The sequence below is a fragment of the Leiobunum rupestre genome, chromosome 3 (assembly GCF_980474605.1).
Source record: "Leiobunum rupestre chromosome 3, qqLeiRupe1.1.hap1, whole genome shotgun sequence".
NCBI classification, from domain to species: Eukaryota; Metazoa; Arthropoda; class Arachnida; order Opiliones; family Sclerosomatidae; genus Leiobunum; species Leiobunum rupestre.
The window spans coordinates 61,846,135-61,862,405 of record NC_143386.1 but is presented as its reverse complement, the minus strand read 5'-3'; the positions used below and the strand labels follow the sequence as shown (position 1 = coordinate 61,862,405).

The 16,271-nt window shown below is 43.8% G+C and overlaps 48 non-coding genes across 48 annotated transcripts; 2 read left to right on the top strand and 46 right to left on the bottom strand.

The window, feature by feature from the left end:
• The first annotated feature begins 47 nt into the window (after positions 1-47).
• Positions 48-120, top strand: TRNAT-UGU (transfer RNA threonine (anticodon UGU)). Its single transcript has one exon. It is a non-coding gene; the product is annotated as a tRNA-Thr (tRNA).
• Positions 121-323: 203 nt separating this feature from the next.
• Positions 324-396, top strand: TRNAT-UGU (transfer RNA threonine (anticodon UGU)). Its single transcript has one exon. It is a non-coding gene; the product is annotated as a tRNA-Thr (tRNA).
• Positions 397-822: 426 nt separating this feature from the next.
• On the bottom strand, positions 823-895 carry TRNAT-UGU (transfer RNA threonine (anticodon UGU)). The gene has a single exon. It is a non-coding gene; the product is annotated as a tRNA-Thr (tRNA).
• Positions 896-960: 65 nt separating this feature from the next.
• TRNAT-UGU (transfer RNA threonine (anticodon UGU)) lies at positions 961-1,033 on the bottom strand. The gene has a single exon. It is a non-coding gene; the product is annotated as a tRNA-Thr (tRNA).
• A 65-nt stretch (positions 1,034-1,098) lies between these two features.
• Positions 1,099-1,171, bottom strand: TRNAT-UGU (transfer RNA threonine (anticodon UGU)). The gene has a single exon. It is a non-coding gene; the product is annotated as a tRNA-Thr (tRNA).
• A 203-nt stretch (positions 1,172-1,374) lies between these two features.
• On the bottom strand, positions 1,375-1,447 carry TRNAT-UGU (transfer RNA threonine (anticodon UGU)). The gene has a single exon. It is a non-coding gene; the product is annotated as a tRNA-Thr (tRNA).
• Positions 1,448-2,064: 617 nt separating this feature from the next.
• Positions 2,065-2,137, bottom strand: TRNAT-UGU (transfer RNA threonine (anticodon UGU)). The gene has a single exon. It is a non-coding gene; the product is annotated as a tRNA-Thr (tRNA).
• A 65-nt stretch (positions 2,138-2,202) lies between these two features.
• On the bottom strand, positions 2,203-2,275 carry TRNAT-UGU (transfer RNA threonine (anticodon UGU)). The gene has a single exon. It is a non-coding gene; the product is annotated as a tRNA-Thr (tRNA).
• A 65-nt stretch (positions 2,276-2,340) lies between these two features.
• TRNAT-UGU (transfer RNA threonine (anticodon UGU)) lies at positions 2,341-2,413 on the bottom strand. The gene has a single exon. It is a non-coding gene; the product is annotated as a tRNA-Thr (tRNA).
• A 341-nt stretch (positions 2,414-2,754) lies between these two features.
• TRNAT-UGU (transfer RNA threonine (anticodon UGU)) lies at positions 2,755-2,827 on the bottom strand. Its single transcript has one exon. It is a non-coding gene; the product is annotated as a tRNA-Thr (tRNA).
• A 203-nt stretch (positions 2,828-3,030) lies between these two features.
• On the bottom strand, positions 3,031-3,103 carry TRNAT-UGU (transfer RNA threonine (anticodon UGU)). Its single transcript has one exon. It is a non-coding gene; the product is annotated as a tRNA-Thr (tRNA).
• A 203-nt stretch (positions 3,104-3,306) lies between these two features.
• TRNAT-UGU (transfer RNA threonine (anticodon UGU)) lies at positions 3,307-3,379 on the bottom strand. Its single transcript has one exon. It is a non-coding gene; the product is annotated as a tRNA-Thr (tRNA).
• Positions 3,380-3,444: 65 nt separating this feature from the next.
• TRNAI-UAU (transfer RNA isoleucine (anticodon UAU)) lies at positions 3,445-3,517 on the bottom strand. The gene has a single exon. It is a non-coding gene; the product is annotated as a tRNA-Ile (tRNA).
• A 65-nt stretch (positions 3,518-3,582) lies between these two features.
• TRNAT-UGU (transfer RNA threonine (anticodon UGU)) lies at positions 3,583-3,655 on the bottom strand. Its single transcript has one exon. It is a non-coding gene; the product is annotated as a tRNA-Thr (tRNA).
• A 203-nt stretch (positions 3,656-3,858) lies between these two features.
• TRNAT-UGU (transfer RNA threonine (anticodon UGU)) lies at positions 3,859-3,931 on the bottom strand. The gene has a single exon. It is a non-coding gene; the product is annotated as a tRNA-Thr (tRNA).
• Positions 3,932-4,134: 203 nt separating this feature from the next.
• On the bottom strand, positions 4,135-4,207 carry TRNAT-UGU (transfer RNA threonine (anticodon UGU)). Its single transcript has one exon. It is a non-coding gene; the product is annotated as a tRNA-Thr (tRNA).
• A 203-nt stretch (positions 4,208-4,410) lies between these two features.
• On the bottom strand, positions 4,411-4,483 carry TRNAT-UGU (transfer RNA threonine (anticodon UGU)). Its single transcript has one exon. It is a non-coding gene; the product is annotated as a tRNA-Thr (tRNA).
• A 479-nt stretch (positions 4,484-4,962) lies between these two features.
• TRNAT-UGU (transfer RNA threonine (anticodon UGU)) lies at positions 4,963-5,035 on the bottom strand. Its single transcript has one exon. It is a non-coding gene; the product is annotated as a tRNA-Thr (tRNA).
• Positions 5,036-5,100: 65 nt separating this feature from the next.
• Positions 5,101-5,173, bottom strand: TRNAT-UGU (transfer RNA threonine (anticodon UGU)). Its single transcript has one exon. It is a non-coding gene; the product is annotated as a tRNA-Thr (tRNA).
• A 65-nt stretch (positions 5,174-5,238) lies between these two features.
• On the bottom strand, positions 5,239-5,311 carry TRNAT-UGU (transfer RNA threonine (anticodon UGU)). The gene has a single exon. It is a non-coding gene; the product is annotated as a tRNA-Thr (tRNA).
• A 65-nt stretch (positions 5,312-5,376) lies between these two features.
• On the bottom strand, positions 5,377-5,449 carry TRNAT-UGU (transfer RNA threonine (anticodon UGU)). Its single transcript has one exon. It is a non-coding gene; the product is annotated as a tRNA-Thr (tRNA).
• Positions 5,450-5,514: 65 nt separating this feature from the next.
• Positions 5,515-5,587, bottom strand: TRNAT-UGU (transfer RNA threonine (anticodon UGU)). The gene has a single exon. It is a non-coding gene; the product is annotated as a tRNA-Thr (tRNA).
• A 65-nt stretch (positions 5,588-5,652) lies between these two features.
• On the bottom strand, positions 5,653-5,725 carry TRNAT-UGU (transfer RNA threonine (anticodon UGU)). The gene has a single exon. It is a non-coding gene; the product is annotated as a tRNA-Thr (tRNA).
• Positions 5,726-5,790: 65 nt separating this feature from the next.
• Positions 5,791-5,863, bottom strand: TRNAT-UGU (transfer RNA threonine (anticodon UGU)). The gene has a single exon. It is a non-coding gene; the product is annotated as a tRNA-Thr (tRNA).
• Positions 5,864-6,066: 203 nt separating this feature from the next.
• TRNAT-UGU (transfer RNA threonine (anticodon UGU)) lies at positions 6,067-6,139 on the bottom strand. The gene has a single exon. It is a non-coding gene; the product is annotated as a tRNA-Thr (tRNA).
• A 65-nt stretch (positions 6,140-6,204) lies between these two features.
• Positions 6,205-6,277, bottom strand: TRNAT-UGU (transfer RNA threonine (anticodon UGU)). The gene has a single exon. It is a non-coding gene; the product is annotated as a tRNA-Thr (tRNA).
• A 65-nt stretch (positions 6,278-6,342) lies between these two features.
• On the bottom strand, positions 6,343-6,415 carry TRNAT-UGU (transfer RNA threonine (anticodon UGU)). Its single transcript has one exon. It is a non-coding gene; the product is annotated as a tRNA-Thr (tRNA).
• Positions 6,416-6,480: 65 nt separating this feature from the next.
• On the bottom strand, positions 6,481-6,553 carry TRNAT-UGU (transfer RNA threonine (anticodon UGU)). The gene has a single exon. It is a non-coding gene; the product is annotated as a tRNA-Thr (tRNA).
• Positions 6,554-6,618: 65 nt separating this feature from the next.
• Positions 6,619-6,691, bottom strand: TRNAT-UGU (transfer RNA threonine (anticodon UGU)). Its single transcript has one exon. It is a non-coding gene; the product is annotated as a tRNA-Thr (tRNA).
• Positions 6,692-7,030: 339 nt separating this feature from the next.
• Positions 7,031-7,103, bottom strand: TRNAT-UGU (transfer RNA threonine (anticodon UGU)). The gene has a single exon. It is a non-coding gene; the product is annotated as a tRNA-Thr (tRNA).
• A 65-nt stretch (positions 7,104-7,168) lies between these two features.
• On the bottom strand, positions 7,169-7,241 carry TRNAT-UGU (transfer RNA threonine (anticodon UGU)). The gene has a single exon. It is a non-coding gene; the product is annotated as a tRNA-Thr (tRNA).
• Positions 7,242-7,444: 203 nt separating this feature from the next.
• Positions 7,445-7,517, bottom strand: TRNAT-UGU (transfer RNA threonine (anticodon UGU)). The gene has a single exon. It is a non-coding gene; the product is annotated as a tRNA-Thr (tRNA).
• Positions 7,518-7,582: 65 nt separating this feature from the next.
• On the bottom strand, positions 7,583-7,655 carry TRNAT-UGU (transfer RNA threonine (anticodon UGU)). The gene has a single exon. It is a non-coding gene; the product is annotated as a tRNA-Thr (tRNA).
• A 203-nt stretch (positions 7,656-7,858) lies between these two features.
• TRNAT-UGU (transfer RNA threonine (anticodon UGU)) lies at positions 7,859-7,931 on the bottom strand. The gene has a single exon. It is a non-coding gene; the product is annotated as a tRNA-Thr (tRNA).
• Positions 7,932-7,996: 65 nt separating this feature from the next.
• TRNAT-UGU (transfer RNA threonine (anticodon UGU)) lies at positions 7,997-8,069 on the bottom strand. Its single transcript has one exon. It is a non-coding gene; the product is annotated as a tRNA-Thr (tRNA).
• A 65-nt stretch (positions 8,070-8,134) lies between these two features.
• On the bottom strand, positions 8,135-8,207 carry TRNAT-UGU (transfer RNA threonine (anticodon UGU)). The gene has a single exon. It is a non-coding gene; the product is annotated as a tRNA-Thr (tRNA).
• Positions 8,208-13,133: 4,926 nt separating this feature from the next.
• Positions 13,134-13,206, bottom strand: TRNAT-UGU (transfer RNA threonine (anticodon UGU)). The gene has a single exon. It is a non-coding gene; the product is annotated as a tRNA-Thr (tRNA).
• A 65-nt stretch (positions 13,207-13,271) lies between these two features.
• TRNAT-UGU (transfer RNA threonine (anticodon UGU)) lies at positions 13,272-13,344 on the bottom strand. Its single transcript has one exon. It is a non-coding gene; the product is annotated as a tRNA-Thr (tRNA).
• A 65-nt stretch (positions 13,345-13,409) lies between these two features.
• On the bottom strand, positions 13,410-13,482 carry TRNAT-UGU (transfer RNA threonine (anticodon UGU)). Its single transcript has one exon. It is a non-coding gene; the product is annotated as a tRNA-Thr (tRNA).
• A 479-nt stretch (positions 13,483-13,961) lies between these two features.
• On the bottom strand, positions 13,962-14,034 carry TRNAT-UGU (transfer RNA threonine (anticodon UGU)). Its single transcript has one exon. It is a non-coding gene; the product is annotated as a tRNA-Thr (tRNA).
• A 65-nt stretch (positions 14,035-14,099) lies between these two features.
• On the bottom strand, positions 14,100-14,172 carry TRNAT-UGU (transfer RNA threonine (anticodon UGU)). Its single transcript has one exon. It is a non-coding gene; the product is annotated as a tRNA-Thr (tRNA).
• Positions 14,173-14,996: 824 nt separating this feature from the next.
• TRNAT-UGU (transfer RNA threonine (anticodon UGU)) lies at positions 14,997-15,069 on the bottom strand. The gene has a single exon. It is a non-coding gene; the product is annotated as a tRNA-Thr (tRNA).
• A 65-nt stretch (positions 15,070-15,134) lies between these two features.
• On the bottom strand, positions 15,135-15,207 carry TRNAT-UGU (transfer RNA threonine (anticodon UGU)). Its single transcript has one exon. It is a non-coding gene; the product is annotated as a tRNA-Thr (tRNA).
• A 65-nt stretch (positions 15,208-15,272) lies between these two features.
• On the bottom strand, positions 15,273-15,345 carry TRNAT-UGU (transfer RNA threonine (anticodon UGU)). Its single transcript has one exon. It is a non-coding gene; the product is annotated as a tRNA-Thr (tRNA).
• Positions 15,346-15,410: 65 nt separating this feature from the next.
• On the bottom strand, positions 15,411-15,483 carry TRNAT-UGU (transfer RNA threonine (anticodon UGU)). Its single transcript has one exon. It is a non-coding gene; the product is annotated as a tRNA-Thr (tRNA).
• A 65-nt stretch (positions 15,484-15,548) lies between these two features.
• On the bottom strand, positions 15,549-15,621 carry TRNAT-UGU (transfer RNA threonine (anticodon UGU)). The gene has a single exon. It is a non-coding gene; the product is annotated as a tRNA-Thr (tRNA).
• Positions 15,622-15,686: 65 nt separating this feature from the next.
• Positions 15,687-15,759, bottom strand: TRNAT-UGU (transfer RNA threonine (anticodon UGU)). The gene has a single exon. It is a non-coding gene; the product is annotated as a tRNA-Thr (tRNA).
• Positions 15,760-15,824: 65 nt separating this feature from the next.
• Positions 15,825-15,897, bottom strand: TRNAT-UGU (transfer RNA threonine (anticodon UGU)). Its single transcript has one exon. It is a non-coding gene; the product is annotated as a tRNA-Thr (tRNA).
• Positions 15,898-16,271: the final 374 nt, after the last annotated feature.

Below are 16,271 nucleotides of genomic sequence, written 5' to 3'. Positions count from 1 at the left end.
TCTTTTATTTCTTTGTCATATTCTTATAAGAATTGCATCGGTTCCGTGGCCGCGTGACTTAGTGGTTAAAGCGCCTGTCTTGTAAACAGGAGATCGCGAGTTCGATTCTCGCCGTGGCCTACCACCTTTCGAACTATCTCTTTAATTTATTTTTCATTTTCTAATAAGAATTGCATCGGTTCCGTGGCCGCGTGACTTAGTGGTTACAGCGCCTCTCTTGTAAACAGGAGATCGCGAGTTCAATTCTCTCCCTCACCTACCACCTTTCGAACTATATCTTTAATTTCTTTTTCATTTTCTAATACGAATTGCGTCTGTTCCGTGGCCGCGTGGCTTAGTGGTTAAAGCGCCTGTCTTGTAAACAGGAGATCGCGAGTTCGATTCTCGCCGTGGCCTACCACCTTTCGAAATATCTCTTTAATTTCTTTTTCATATTCTAATAAGAATTGCATCGGTTCCGTGGCCGCGTGACTTAGTGGTTAAAGCGCCTGTCTTGTAAACAGGAGATCGCGAGGTCGATTCTTGCCGTGGCCTACCACCTTTCGAAATATCTCTTTAATTTCTTTTTCATATTCTAATAATAATAATAATAATTTTCCTTTTATCACAAGGCCTAGTGTCTATAGAAGAAGGCTTTTAAAAAGATTATGAAAAATAAATTAAAGAAATAGTTCGAAAGGTGGTATGTCACGGAGAGAATCGAACTCGCGATCTCCTGTTTTCAAGACAGGCGCTTAAACCACTAATCCACGCGGTAACGGAACCGACGCAATTCTTATTAGAATATGAAAAAGAAATTAAAGAGATAGTTAAAAAGGTGGTAGGCCACGGCGAGAATCGAACTCGCGATCTCCTGTTTACAAGACAGGCGCTTTAACCACTAAGCCACGCGGCCACGGAACGGAAGCAATTCTTATAAGAAAATGAAAAAGAAATTAAAGAGATAGTTCGAAAGGTGGTAGGCCACGGAGAGAATCGAACTCGCGATCTCCTGTTTACATGACAGGCGCTTTAACCACTAAGCCACGCGGCCACGGAACCGACGCAATTCTTATTAGAATATGAAAAAGAAATTAAAGAGATAGTTCGAAAGGTGGTAGGCCACGGCGAGAATCGAACTCGCGATCTCCTGTTTACAAGACAGGCGCTTTAACCACTAAGCCACGCGGCCACGGAACGGAAGCAATTCTTATAAGAAAATGAAAAAGAAATTAAAGAGATAGTTCGAAAGGTGGTAGGCCACGGAGAGAATCGAACTCGCGATCTCCTGTTTACATGACAGGCGCTTTAACCACTAAGCCATGCGGCCACGGAACGGAAGCAATTCTTATTAGAAAATGAAAAAGAAATTAAAGAGATAGTTCGAAAGGTGGTAGGCCACGGCGAGAATCGAACTCGCGATCTCCTGTTTACATGACAGGCGCTTTAACCACTAAGCCACGCGGCCACGGAACCGACGCAATTCTTATTAGAAAATGAAAAAGAAATTAAAGAGATAGATAGAAAGCTGGTAGGCCACGGCTAGAATCTAACTCGCGATTTTCTATTTACAAGAAAGGCGCTTTAACCACTAAGTCACGCGGCCACGGAACCGATGCAATTCTTATTAGAATATGACAAAGAAATAAAAGAGATAGTTCGAAAGGGGGTAGGCCACGTTGAGAATCGAACTCGCGATCTCCTGTTTACAAGACAGGCGCTTTAACCACTAAGCCACGCGGTAACGGAACCGACGCAATTCTTATTAGAATATGACAAAGAAATTAAAGAAATAGTTCGAAAGGTGGTAGGCCACGGCGAGAATAAAACTCGCGATCTGCTGTTTACAAAACAGGCGCTTAAACCACTAAGCCACGCGGTAACGGAACCGACGCAATTCTTATTAGAATATGAAAAAGAAATTAAAGAGATAGTTCGAAAGGTGATAGGCGTCGGTGAGAATCGAACTCGCGATCTCATGTTTACAAGACAGGCGCTTTAACCACTAAGCCACGTGGCCTCGTAAGCGCCGAAGTTCTTATTAGAGTATGAAAAAGAAATTAAAGAGATATTTCGAAAGGTGGTAGGCCACGGCTAGAATCGAACTCGCGATCTCCTGTTTACAAGACAGGCGCTTTAACCACTAAGCCACGCGGCCACGTAAGCGCCGAAGTTCTTATTAGAATATGAAAAAGAAATTAAAGAGATATTTCGAAAGGTGGTAGGCCACGGCGAGAATCGAACTCGCGATCTCCTGTTTACAAGACAGGTGCTTTAACCACTAAGCCACGCGGCCACGTAAGCGCCGGAGTTCTTATTAGAATATGAAAAAGAAATTAAAGAGATATTTCGAAAGGTGGTAGGCCCCGGCGAGAATCGAACTCGCGATCTCCTGTTTACAAGACAGGCGCTTTAACCACTAAGCCACGCGGCCACGTAACCGCCGAAGTTCTTATTAGAATATGAAAAAGAAATTAAAGAGATATTTCGAAAGGTGGTAGGCCACGGCGAGAATCGAGCTCGCGATCTCCTGTTTACAAGACAGGCGCTTTAAACACTAAGCCACGCGTCCACGGAACCGACGCAATTCTTATAAGAATATGAAAAAGAAATTAAAGAAATAGTTCGAAAGGTGGTAGGCCACGGTGAGAATCGAACTCGCGATCTCCTGTTTACAAGACCGGCGCTTAAACCACTAAGCCACGCGGTAACGGAACCGACGCAATTCTTATTAGAATATGAAAAAGAAATTAAAGAGATAGTTCGAAAGGTGGTAGGCCACGGCGAGAGTCGAACTCGCGATCTCCTTTTTACAAGACAGGCGCTTTAACCACTAAGCCACGCGGCCACGGAACCGATGCAATTCTTATTAGAATATGAAAAATAAATTAAAGAAATAGTTCGAAAGGTGGTAGGCCACGGTGAGAATCGAACTCGCGATCTCCTGTTTACAAGACAGGCGCTTAAACCACTAAGCCACGCGGTAACGGAACCGACGCAATTCTTATTAGAATATGAAAAAGAAATTAAAGAGATAGTTCGAAAGGTGGTAGGCCACGGCGAGAGTCGAACCCGCGGTCTCCTGTTTACAAGACAGGCGCTTTAACCACTAAGCCACGCGGCCACGTATGCGCCAAAGTTCTTATTAGAATATGAAAAAGAAATTAAAGAGATATTTCGAAAGGTGGTAGGCCACGGCGAGAATCGAACTCGCGATCTGCTGTTTACAAGACAAGCGCTTTAATAACTAAGCCACGCGGCCACGGAACCGAAGCAATTCTTATTAGAATATGAAAAAGAAATTAAAGAAATAGTTCGAAAGGTGGTAGGCCACGGTGAGAATCGAACTCGCGATCTCCTGTTTACAAGACAGGCGCTTTAACCACTAAGCCACGCGGCCACGGAACCGAAGCAATTCTTATTAGAATATGAAAAAGAAATTAAAGAAATTGTTCGAAAGGTGGTAGGCCACGGTGAGAATCGAACTCGCGATCTCCTGTTTATAAGACAGGCGCTTTATCCACTAAGCCACGCGGCCACGGAACCAACGCAATTCTTATAATAAATTGAAAAAGAAATTAAAGAGATAGTTCGAAAGGTGGTAGGCCAGGGCGAGAGTTGAACTCGCGATCTCCTGTTTACAAGACAGGCGCTTTAACCACTAAGCCACGCGGCCACGTAAGCGCCGCAATTCTTATTAGAATATGAAAAAGAAATTAAAGAGATAGTTCGAAAGGTGATAGGCGTCGGTGAGAATCGAACTCGCGATCTCATGTTTACAAGACAGGCGCTTTAACCACTAAGCCACGTGGCCACGAAAGCGCCGAAGTTCTTAGTAGAATATGAAAAAGAAATTAAAGAGATAGTTCGAAAGGTGGTAGGCCACGGCGAGAATCGAACTCGCGATCTCCTGTTTACAAGACAGGCGCTTTAACCACTAAGCCACGCGGCCACGGAACGGAAGCAATTCTTATAAGAAAATGAAAAAGAAATTAAAGAGATAGTTCGAAAGGTGGTAGGGCACGGAGAGAACCGAACTCGCGATCTCCTGTTTACATGACAGGCGCTTTAACCACTAAGCCACGCGGCCACGGAACCGACGCAATTCTTATTAGAATATGAAAAAGAAATTAAAGAGATAGTTCGAAAGGTGGTAGGCCACGGCGAGAATCGAACTCGCATTCTCCTGTTTACATGACAGGCGCTTTAACCACTAAGCCACGCGGCCACGGAACCGACGGAATTCTTATTAGAAAATGAAAAAGAAATTAAAGAGATAGATAGAAAGCTGGTAGGCCACGGCTAGAATCTAACTCGCGATCTCCTGTTTACATGACAGGCGCTTTAACCACTAAGCCACGCGGCCACGGAACGGATGCAATTCTTATTAGAAAATGAAAAAGAAATTAAAGAGATAGTTCGAAAGGTGGTAGGCCACGGCGAGAATCGAACTCGCGATCTCCTGTTTACATGACAGGCGCTTTAACCACTAAGCCACGCGGCCACGGAACCGACGGAATTCTTATTAGAAAATGAAAAAGAAATTAAAGAGATAGATAGAAAGCTGGTAGGCCACGGCTAGAATCTAACTCGCGATTTTCTATTTACAAGAAAGGCGCTTTAACCACTAAGTCACGCGGCCACGGAACCGATGCAATTCTTATTAGAATATGACAAAGAAATAAAAGAGATAGTTCGAAAGGGGGTAGGCCACGTTGAGAATCGAACTCGCGATCTCCTGTTTACAAGACAGGCGCTTTAACCACTAAGCCATGCGGCCACGGAACCGATGCAATTCTTATTAGAATATGAAAAATAAATAAAAGAGATAGCTCGAAAGGGGGTAGGCCACGTTGAGAATCGAACTCGCGATCTCCTTTTTACAAGACAGGCGCTTTAACCACTAAGCCATGCGGCCACGGAACCGATGCAATTCTTATTAGAAAACGAAAAAGAAATTAAAGAGATATTTCGAAAGGTGGTAGGCCACGGCGAGAATCGAACTCGCGATCTCCTGTTTACAAGACAGGCGCTTTAGCCACTAAGCCACGCGGCCACGGAACCGATGCAATTCTTATTAGAAAACGAAAAATAAATTAAAGAGATATTTCAAAAGGTGGTAGGCCACGGCGAGAGTCGAACTCGCGATCTCCTGTTTACAAGACAGGCGCTTGAACCACTTAGCCACGCGGCCACGTAAGCGCCGCAATTCTTATTAGAATATGAAAAAGAAATTAAAGAGATAGTTCGAAAGGTGGTAGGCCACGGTGAGAATCGAACTCGCGATCTCCTGTTTACAAGACAGGCGCTTTAACCACTAAGCCACGTGGCCACGTAAGCGCCGCAATTCTTATTAGAATATGAAAAAGAAATTAAAGAGATAGTTCGAAAGGTGGTAGACCACGGCGAGAATCGAACTCGCGATCTCCTGTTTACAAGACAGGCGCTTTAGCCACTAAGCCACGCGGCCACGGAACGGAAGCAATTCTTAATAGAAAATGAAAAAGAAATTAAAGAGATAGTTCGAAAGGTGGTAGGCCACGGAGAGAATCGAACTCGCGATCTCCTGTTTACATGACAGACGCTTTAACCACTAAGCCACGCGGCCACGGAACCGACGCAATTCTTATTAGAAAATGAAAAAGAAATTAAAGAGATAGTTCGAAAGGTGGTAGGTCACGGCGAGAATCGAACTCACGATCTCCTGTTTACAAGACAGGCGTTTTAACCACTAAGCCACGCGGCCACGGAACCGACGCAATTCTTATTAGAAAATGAAAAAGAAATTAAAGAGATAGTTCGAAAGGTGGTAGGCCACGGCGAGAATCGAACTCGCGATCTCCTGTTTACAAGACAGGCGCTTTAACCACTAAGCCACGCGGCCACGGAACCGGTGCAATTCTTATTAGAATATGAAAAAGAAATTAAAGAAATAGTTCGAATGGTGGTAGGCCACGGTTAGAATCGAACTCGCGATCTCCTGTTTACATGACAGGCGCTTTAACCACTAAGCCACGCGGTGACGGAACCGACGCAATTCTTAAAATAAATTGAAAAATAAATTAAAGAGATAGTTCAAAAGGTGGTAGGCCACGGTGAGAATCGAACTCGCAATCTCCTGTTTACAAGACAGGCGCTTTATCCACTAAGCCACGCGGCCACGGAACCGATGCAATTCTTATTAGAATATGAAAAAGAAATTAAAGAGATAGTTCGAAAGGTGGTAGGCCACGGTGAGAATCGAACTCGCGATCTCCTGTTTACAAGACAGGCGCTTTAACCACTAAGCCACGTGGCCACGGAACCGACGCAATTCTTAAAATAAATTGAAAAAGAAATTAAAGAGATAGTTCAAAAGGTGGTAGGCCACGGTGAGAATCGAACTCGCGATCTCCTGTTTACAAGACAGGCGCTTGAACCACTAAGCCACGCGGCCACGTAAGCGCCGCAATTCTTATTAGAATATGAAAAAGAAATTAAAGAAATAGTTCGAAAGGTGGTAGGCCACGGTGAGAATCGAACTCGCGATCTCCTGTTTACAAGACAGGCGCTTGAACCACTAAGCCACGCGGCCACGTAAGCGCCGCAATTCTTATTAGAATATGAAAAAGAAATTAAAGAGATAGTTCGAAAGGTGGTAGGCCACGGTGAGAATCGAACTCGCGATCTCCTATTTACAAGAAAGGCGCTTTAACCACTAAGCCACGCGGCCACGGAACCGAAGCAATTCTTATAATAAATTGAAAAAAAATTAAAGAGATAGTACGAAAGGTGGTAGGCCACGGCTTGATCTAACTCGTGATTTCCTATTTACAAGAAAGGCGCTTTAACCACTAAGCCACGCGGCCACGGAACCGTTGCAATTCTTATCAGAAAATGAAAAAGAAATTAAAGAGATAGTTCGAAAGGTGGTAGGCCAAGGTGAGAATCGAACTCGCGATCTCCTGTTTACAAGACAGGCGCTTTAACCACTAAGCCTCGCGGCCACGAAACCGACGCAATTCGTATTAGAAAATGAAAAAGAAATTAAAGAGATATTTCGAAAGGTGGTAGGCCACGGCGAGAATCGAACTCGCGATCTCCTGTTTACAAGACAGGCGCTTTAACCACTAAGCCACGCGGCCACGTAAGCGCCGAAGTTCTTATTAGAATATGAAAAAGAAATTAAAGAGATATTTCAAAAGGTGGTAGGCCACGGTGAGAATCGAACTCGCGATCACCTGTTTACAAGACAGGCGCTTTAACCACTAAGCCACGCGGCCACGTAACCGCCGAAGTTCTTATTAGAATATGAAAAAGAAATTAAAGAAATAGTTCGAAAGGTGGTAGGCCACGGTGAGAATCGAACTCGCGATCTCCTGTTTACAAGACCGGCGCTTAAACCACTAAGCCACGCGGTATCGGAACCGACGCAATTCTTATTAGAATATGAAAAAGAAATTAAAGAGATAGTTCGAAAGGTGGTAGGCCACGGCGAGAGTCGAACTCGCGATCTCCTGTTTACAAGACCGGCGCTTTAACCACTAAGCCACGCGGCCAAGTAAGCGCCGACGTTCTTATTAGAATATGAAAAAGAAATTAAAGAGATATTTCGAAAGGTGGTAGGCCACGGCGAGAATCGAACTCGCGATCTCCGGTTTACAAGACAGGCGCTTTAACCCCTAAGCCACGCGGCCACGGAACCGATGCAATTCTTATTAGAATATGAAAAAGAAATGAAAGAAATAGTTCGAAAGGTGGTAGGCCACGGTGAGAATCGAACTCGCGATCTCCTGTTTACATGACAGGCGCTTTAACCACTAAGCCACGCGGTGACGGAACCGTCGCAATTCTTAAAATAAATTGAAAAATAAATTAAAGAGATAGTTCAAAAGGTGGTAGGCCACGGTGAGAATCGAACTCGCAATCTCCTGTTTACAAGACAGGCGCTTTATCCACTAAGCCACGCGGCCACGGAACCGATGCAATTCTTATTAGAATATGAAAAAGAAATTAAAGAGATAGTTCGAAAGGTGATAGGCCACGGTGAGAATCGAACTCGCGATCTCCTGTTTACAAGACAGGCGCTTTATCCACTAAGCCACGCGGCCACGGAACCGAAGCAATTCTTATTAGAAAACGAAAAATAAATTAAAGAGATATTTCAAAAGGTGGTAGGCCACGGCGAGAGTCGAACTCGCGATCTCCTGTTTACAAGACAGGCGCTTTAACCACTAAGCCACGCGGCCACGTAAGCGCCGCAATTCTTATTAGAATATGAAAAAGAAATTAAAGAGATAGTTTGAAAGGTGATAGGCGTCGGTGAGAATCGAACTCGTGATCTCATGTTTACAAGACAGGCGCTTTTTTTTTTCTTTTTTATTTAAATTTTTTATTTTGTTACATGCATTATTGCACAGTGTTAATATTTAAAACAAATTTAACAATTTAAACCTACGTACATCCAGCAATGTTATATATATGTGAAGCAGTGTTATTAAAAGCATTACACAATTGAAGTTAGAAACAACATGAAAAATAAATAAGCAAAATATCATTGATAAAAAATCCTCAGTTATAGAAAATAATAACTACTGCAAATACAACAAAATACACATTTCAATAAAGTACTTTAAATATTAATGACCATAAGGATATCTTTAAGATTATTGACCCCTCATATGTTACGAAAAATATCTATTGCGGCCGTACAACCCGGCTTATGAAGGAGTAGCCATTGCACGCGGTACCGAGCCTCAGTTTTTATGAGAGCACGAAAACGGGAAAAAAGCGTACGCTTATTGGTTATCTGCCCCAAATTGTACAAACAACGATTACTCCAACAACCGACGGCGACCGATTCCGGAATCTGCGGTCAATTCCAAAAAGGCTTCATCCGGAAGAAACCCCAGGATGACCTCGTAGCAAATATCTTTCAGGTAGACCACGCCACAAGAAGCAAGAAGACGCCGCTCAGCCAAAGAAATGTTCATGATTTAAAGATTTGAGTTATAAAATAGGGGCTCCATAATAGGGTTGGTCAAAGGAACCAAGGTCCATCGCGTGAGAGCCAAGAACTCTTTCCAAGCCAATAACATTGATCCATGGCGTTTCGGCATAGCGCAAAGCAGACGACGTTCAATTCTAATCCGTAGCATTGAGAGACCCTGGCGAAGTCCACCGCCATATTCGTCAAAGAACCGAGACGCAACGCATGCGACATGCGAAGGCTTGGACCCGGTAGCGAGCTGCAAACATTCCTTCAGACGAAGTACCTTCTGTTTGATCCGAAGATTGATTAATCCAAACCCGCCTTGACTCTTATGGCGAGTTAAGGTTTCGTACGATATAGAATGTGGGCGATCCTTCCAAATAAAATCCAACATGAGCCGCTTAAAATCAGAGAACCAGCGGTCCGGTAAATCAAAAACCTCCAGCATATGCCACAATATCGACGCTCCTAACACGTTAATGATAATGACTTTCCCAAAAATGGTCAGACTACGACCCTTCCAAACGTGTAGGACATTTTTAAATTTTTCATACCGGCCCTCCCAGTTCATCGTGGCAACGACGTCATGGTCATAGCCCAAGGTCACGCCCAATACCTTTATTGAACGGGTGCTAATAACAAGCCCAGCCACAGTCTGGTCCGCGTGAAATCGCAAGGAGCCGAGCCAACAACCAGAACTTTTTGCAAGATTGATGGCAGCTCCCGAAGACTGGCAATAAAGTTCAATATCCTCCAAAAGGTAAGTAACATCCCTAGGCCCAGTGACGAGAATGGAAGTGTCATCAATATGTTGAAACACCACAGGGGACGGTGTTAAGTCCGTGAGCATTATCCGACATATACGTTTGTCCGTTTCGAGTAAGGCGCAAAAAGGTTCAGATGATAGAACGTACAGCAAAGGACTGAGCGGACACCCTTGACGAACCGAGCGGCTAATGACAAAAGAATCGGTAACATATCCATGAAGCTTAATAGCTGTCTTGGCGCCAACTAAAAACATCTGAATCCAAGCGCGGAAGCGTGCGCCGAAACCAAAGGCTTCTAAGATTGCAAATAGATACGGCCATTCCACCCGATCGAACGCTTTTAACAAATCGAGTTGAAGAAAAATCCCTGGCCTATTTTCCATTTTTAAAAACTCCATGACATCAGACAGAAAACGGGGAGTATCGGAAATGGTACGCCCACGAATGCCACCAGTTTGACACGATGACGTAATTAAAGGTAAAAGCGGCGAAACACGGCGAGTAAAAACCTTAGCAAGGAGTTTCCTATCGCCATTCAATAGGGTAATTGGCCTCCAATTTTTCAGAAGAGTCAAATCCCCCGATTTAGGCAACAAAACCACCATCCCTTCTCGCATGCTAAACGGCAAAAGGCCACGGGCTTCGCATTCGGCAACCAAGCGCATAAAGTCATCTTTAATTAGAGGGATAAAGAAACGCAGGAACTCATTGGTAAAGCCATCTCTTCCGGGGGCCTTCCCTCCGGCCAAATTAGTTAACTCCGTGTAAATGTCGCTCCAGGTCACGACGGCTTCGCAGGAATCGCGGTCACCTTCAGTAAGCCTCCCTGAGATTAAATTCTTCAAATTGTCAGTAGCGGCTTGAGACGTAACGCCTCGTGTATACAACTCCGAATAAAAACGGAACACTTCCTCCCTTATTAACGCAGGATCTTTAATAATCGCCCCCGAAGGGAGAGTCAGAGAAGTCATTTGACGTTGACGCTGACGAAATTTCTCCAGCCGCAAAAAATACTGAGTGGGGCGTTCCCCCAAATCTCTCCACTCCAACCTCGAACGAACTAATGCACCCTGCAAATCGTTCTCTTCCAAATCTCGTAATTTACTCGTTACCGCAGCTATTTCGTCTAAAATCGTATCTGTTTTTAATGGCGAATCTTGTAGGTCTCGAAGCCTATTTTGTAAGTCCGCCCATACAGCCCGCTTCATCAACGCTTTGTGACGCCCGTAAAAAATGCAGTACTCCCGTATTTTAACTTTTAAAGCATCATACCACTCAAAGATATCGGTTAAATAACAAGGCCAAGAATAACTATTTTTAACTGTCCGCTCGATGGCCGTGCAAAAAAGTGCGTCTTCTAAAAAAGTAGAATTAAAACTCCAAATTCCGGGCCCCCTAAGAATACCACTAGGTTCAAAAATCAGAGAAACACCCTTATGGTCAGAGAAACTACAAAAAACATGCATACACTTTGAAATATTATATACGTCTGAATGTAAAGCAAAAAAATAATCAATTCGAGAACTCACAAAGTTACCAAAAACCACCCCCGATCGCGTGTAATCGAATGTTTTTTTATGTTGCAACCGCCAAATGTCTACCAACGAGAGATAAGAGACCCAGCGATGAAGATTCGTCATTCCACTCACCGTAATCTTGGCAGGCGACCGCCGATCAAAAACTCGAGAAACAATATCATTAAAATCACCGCCCAATAGCGGACGATTTAACACACGAACAATGGGAATTAAATTTTGCATAAAAATAGATCTATTGACCGCATCGGTTGGGGCATAAACAGAACCTAAATCAACTTTCTCGCCTTCAATTTCAGCGGAAATAAAAATATACCGGCCCTCGTTAGAACTTATCAAATTACATTCTTTAAAATCAAGTAACCACGAAATACAAATTGCCACACCGCAAAACTTGGTGTCCAAGTTCAAGTCCACGTAGACCGCACCCGAAAAAAAAGTCCGAAAAGTACTTACATGAGACGCCTCCCAATGAGTCTCTTGCAACAACAACACATCATAATGCTTCGCCCACAAAACCAACTTTCGCATCTTCTCTACATCGCGCAAACCGCCTACATTAATCGTCAGAATTTTCACCGGCATTTGGATTCAAATTAATTTGGGTCCATTGACCCGATGGCAACTTCTGAAATATCTTGTGCGGAGGACCTGTAGACGGATTAGTAGCTGAATCGGTGTCACCAGATGAGATCCGGTGCTTGGAACCCCTTTGAGCTTCACCAGTCGGTTTGACGCGGCCCACTTGGTCGGCGCCCATTCCCTGAGACATCGGCGTTGCGTTAGGAGTGACAATATGAACGTCTTCATGTCCGGCACCCAATAAACCAGGACCATCGACGGCATCCTTACGACCCTCAGCGAATTGATCAATCGATCCCCCCGCGACAATGACAGGGGGTTGTCCACGCTCCTGTCCCTTCATCTCCACTGCAGGGCGTTCCCAAGTAGGGCAATTACGCACAGCATGACCTTGTGTTTTACATTTACGGCAAATAAATTGAGGGCAATCCTTATATAAATGATCGGATGCTAGACACATATTACAGACTTTAACTTGCGATTCATGAGTGACACGGTAAGAATTTTCTCTATTTAAGACATCCGGAACTCGAAGACTGTAAGGTAACGCTGATTTACCTTCCGGGAGCGTCAAACGGACTGATCGGATACCACAATAGAACCCGGCTTTTTCCCGCCACGAAATCGTACCTCTGACTTCGCAGCCCATCATCGTCAACTTCGCCAGCAACGCCTCATCAGTAACATAATCCGGAAGGCCGAAAAAATTTGCCGTAACAGTTTTTTTGGTGACGCTCGAAATGGCATAAATAATGCTGTCTACCTCCAACCCAGTGTCAATCGCATCATTAATCAAAGTTTCAGACGAAAATACCAAAATGTAGCCGCCCGTGGACGGAACAACAGATTTCACCGCATCCAAACCATATTGAATTTTCACAGCCTCCGCAACATCGTCAAACTTCGGTAATTTTCCTTCAAAATCCACAAAAACCGACCGTTTAATAATATCCATCCTGGATCAGAAGACCCGGGAGGGGAATCACCCGCAAGAAACCGAAACTAGATAAAAAGGTTTTAACAGAGAAGAAAAAAAAACTTGAACTAAAATAACACCTTAAAGGCGGCAAACAGGCTTAGCGAAAACGGAGCGAAAAAAGACGAACCGAAATTCTTATTAGAATATGAAAAAGATTTTAAAGAGATATTTCGAAAGCTGGTAGGCCACGGCTAGAATCTAACTCGCGATTTTCTATTTACAAGAAAGGCGCTTTAACCACTAAGCCATGCGGCCACGGAACCGAAGCAATTCTTATTAGAAAACGAAAAAGAAATTAAAGAGATATTTCGAAAGGTGGTAGGCCACGGCGAGAGTCGAACTCGCGATCTCCTGTTTACAAGACAGGCGCTTTAACCACTAAGCCACGCGGCCACGTAAGCGCCGCAATTCTTATTAGAATATGAAAAAGAAATTAAAGAGATAGTTCGAAAGGTGGTAGGCCACGGCGAGAATCGAACTCGCGATCTCCTGTTTACAAGACAGGCGCTTTAACCACTAAGCCACGCGGCCACGGAAAAGACGCAATTCTTATTAGAATATGAAAAAGAAATTAAAGAGATAGTTCGAAAGGTGGTAGGCCACGGCGAGAATCGAACTCGCGATCTCCTGTTTACAAGACAGGCGCTTTAGCCACTAAGCCACGCGGCCACGGAACGGAAGCAATTCTTATTAGAAAATGAAAAAGAAATTAAAGAGATAGTTCGAAAGGTGGTAGGCCACGGCGAGAATCGCACACGCGGTCTCCTGTTTACAAGACAGGTGCTTTAACCACTAGGCCACGAGGCCACGGAACCGATGCAATTCTTATTAGAATATGAAAAATAAATTAAAGAGATAGTTCGTAAGGTGGTAGGCCACGTCGAGAATCGAACTCGGGATCTCCTGGTTACAAGACAGGCGCTTTAACCACTAATCCACGCGGCCACGGAACCGATGCAATTCTTATAAGAATATGACAAAGAAATAAAAGAGATAGTTCGAAAGGGGGTAGGCCACGTTGAGAATCGAACTCGCGATCTCCTGGTTACAAGACAGGCGCTTTAACCACTAAGCCATGCGGCCACGGAACCGAAGTAATTCTTATTAGAATATGAAAAAGAAATTAAAGAGATAGTTCGAAAGGTGGTAGGCCACGGCGAGAATCGAACTCGCGATCTCCTGTTTACAAGACAGGCGCTTTAACCATTAAGCCACGCGGCCACGGAAAAGACGCAATTCTTATTAGAATATGAAAAAGAAATTAAAGAGATAGTTCGAAAGGTGGTAGGCCACGGCGAGAATCGAACTCGCGATCTCCTGTTTACAAGACAGGCGCTTTAGCCACCAAGCCACGCGGCCACGGAAGCACTTGAAATCCGGTCAATTGCGATAAATAAGGTCAGGAGAATAACATTTATTACATATTTTCAACTGAGAATCATGTCGGACAGCGTAAAACTTCTCCCGACCAACAGCATCGGCAACTCGTAAGCGATGACAGACTCTCATGTAAGGTAAGACGAACGGTACGAAGTCCGCAATAGAATGATGCCTTTCCATGCCAAACAAGCGGACCCTTGATTTCACAGCCAAGCGACGTTAATTTGGATAAAACGGCTTCATCAGTCACGAACTCAGGTAAATCCGAAAAGGCGACAGTCACAGTCTTCGCAGAAACGCTTGAAATTTCATATATCTCACCGTCAATATCCAAGCCCGAATCAATAACGCCCTCGACATCGGCCAAAGTCTTCAAGGTGAGAATGTAACCATCCTCATCACAGACAACTAAAGCAGAAGCACAATCGAGACCAAAGTTCGCAATCACCGCCGTAGACAAAACTTCAAAACTTGGTAGATTTCGTTTAAAATCAATAAAAACCGATCTCTTGAATGCGTCCATCCTGGGTAGAAACACCCAGGAGGGATTACCAAATTAATAAAATAACAACTATTGAATTAAATGCACGAATAATAACCGAAAGAAAAATAAATTGGCAAAATACCCCGCTTAGGCTTAGCGCGACGAAAACACGGAGCGCAAAATCGAACGACCTGCACTCTCCAAAAGCTCGAACACAACTCCTACAGGCGCTTTAGCCACTAAGCAACGCGGCCACGGAACCGACGCAATTCTTATTAGAATATGAAAAAGAAATTAAAGAGATAGTTTGAAAGGTGGTAGGCCACGGTGAGAATCGAACTCGCGATCTCCTGTTTACAAGACAGGCGCTTTAACCACTAAGCCACGCGGCCACGGAAAAGACGCAATTCTTATTAGAATATGAAAAAGAAATTAAAGAGATAGTTCGAAAGGTGGTAGGCCACGGTGAGAATCGAACTCGCGATCTCCTGTTTACAAGACAGGCGCTTTAACCACTAAGCCACGCGGCCACGGAAAAGAGGCAATTCTTATTAGAATATGAAAAAGAAATTAAAGAGATAGTTCGAAAGGTGGTAGGCCACGGTGAGAATCGAACTCGCGATCTCCTGTTTACAAGACAGGCGCTTTAGCCACTAAGCAACGCGGCCACGGAAAAGGCGCAATTCTTATTAGAATATGAAAAATAAATTAAAGAAATAGTTCGAAAGGTGGTAGGCCACGGTGAGAATCGAACTCGCGATCTCCTGTTTACAAGACAGGTGCTTTAACCACTAAGCCACGTGGCCACGTAAACGCCGCAATTCTTATTAGAATATGAAAAAGAAATTAAAGAGATAGTTCGAAAGGTGGTAGGCCACGGTGAGAATCGAACTCGCGATCTCCTGTTTACAAGACAGGTGCTTTAACCACTAAGCCACGTGGCCACGTAAGCGCCGCAATTCTTATTAGAAAATGAAAAAGAAATTGAAGAGATAGTTCGAAAGGTGGTAGGCCACGGTGAGAATCGAACTCGCGATCTCCTGTTTACAAGACAGGTGCTTTAACCACTAAGCCACGTGGCCACGTAAGCGCCGCAATTCTTATTAGAAAATGAAAAAGAAATTAAAGAGATAGTTCGAAAGGTGGTAGGCCACGGTGAGAATCGAACTCGCGATCTCCTGTTTACAAGACAGGAGCTTTAACCACTAAGCCACGTGGCCACGTTGTATATCGTTAAATAAAAATTAAAATAACTTTTTTACTGTTCAAGTTTACTGTTTTGTTTTTTACTTCTGTCCCGCGATATAGCAGGTTACGCGAAAAACGTTTTAGATTAGATTAGTTCGGATTAGGTTAGGTTAGGTTAGGTTATATACGCGCGCCGAAGGCGCGTAGGCACCGTTGGATAGGTCCGTGACTTATATATATCTATAAAAAAAAACCCTTAATTCGATGTACTAAAAAAAATATATAAAGGTGCAAAATTGGGCTTTAGCAACCCAATAGCATATTATTATCATATGGTTGAATTTTGTTAAATCGTTTTCCAACGAATTGGATTTCGGTCGAATGGGCCCAAAGCAAAATTATTGCA